Source organism: Pan paniscus, chromosome 1 (genome assembly GCF_029289425.2).
Source record: "Pan paniscus chromosome 1, NHGRI_mPanPan1-v2.0_pri, whole genome shotgun sequence".
In the NCBI taxonomy this organism is placed as follows: Eukaryota; Metazoa; Chordata; class Mammalia; order Primates; family Hominidae; genus Pan; species Pan paniscus.
This window is the reverse complement of record NC_073249.2, coordinates 23791244-23792378: the sequence shown is the minus strand read 5'-3', so window position 1 is coordinate 23792378 and position 1135 is coordinate 23791244.

Sequence of the window (1135 nt, the reverse complement as noted above, 5' to 3'; positions counted from 1 at the left end):
CTTAGGGAGCAGTAGGCAAGCCTTGATCATGGATCCTGGCAGACCCATTTATTCCTTCAACAAGGATTTATGGAACACTTACCAGATGCCAAGTCCTGCTGTATTCTCAGCCTTGGCAGGCCTAGCTTTCATACCCTTCTGGCCCTGTGATTTCTGGCTAGCTGTTAGCCTCTCTCTCTGTTCATTCATTGGTAAATACACCACAGGGTTCTTGAGAAGATTAAATGACATAATATAGAAAATACTTCCTTGTGCATAGTAACTGTCCTGTAAATATTTTTGCTGCAAAACATGGTTGTTGGGTTTTCTGTTGTTTTGTGGGGGGTGGGGAGATGGGGCTTAAGGTACAATTGTAACTGTGTAATTTACCACTGTCTGGGGTTCCTCCAGAAGATGGAATTGATCTGTATAATCATCATTTCTCATGCAAGAATAGCCTTGCCTTCACCTGGCTGCTTTTATATGAAGCAAGTGCTCTTCTTTCCATAAGAGGGCACAGCTTCTGGTGCAGCAGCAGGAAGCTGTAGATGCGGCATGGGTTACTTGGGGAATAATCGGGTTTGCACAGCACCACACACCTTCCTACCCACATGGGGTGCCCGGGGTGCTGGTGTCGGCCTGGTCAGAGGGCAGGTGAAGCTAATGGCTGCCATGCAGTGAATTCATGGGGCTACCTTGTTCTACTTCTCTCTACATCCTCCCTCCTGGCTTCTGGTCCCAGGTGTCTCAAGCACAGTTCAGCGTCTTTGAATCTCCATTCAGGGCCATCCCAGTCCCTCAGGTTCTCTGATATGAGAGAGAAGATCTCCCAGGCCTCCTTCCTCCAAGAGACCCCCTCTGTCCCCCCCACTCTCCCCCAGTTTGGCCTCCTAGGCAGACGGTTTTTGTTTGAGTGTCATCCCTCTCCTCCGGACGCCCCATCATTCACCTTCAGCATTTAGGAACACAGCAGCAATCTAAACCAAATGGAGAAAGCAGGAGAAATTTTTAAAAGAAAGAAAAAAAAGGCCAGGTGCAGTGGCTCACACCTGTAATCTCGGCACTTTGGGATGCCAAAGTGGGTGGATTGCTTGAGGTCAGGAGTTTGAGACCAGCCTGGCCAACATGGCGAAACCCGTCTCTACTAAAATACAAA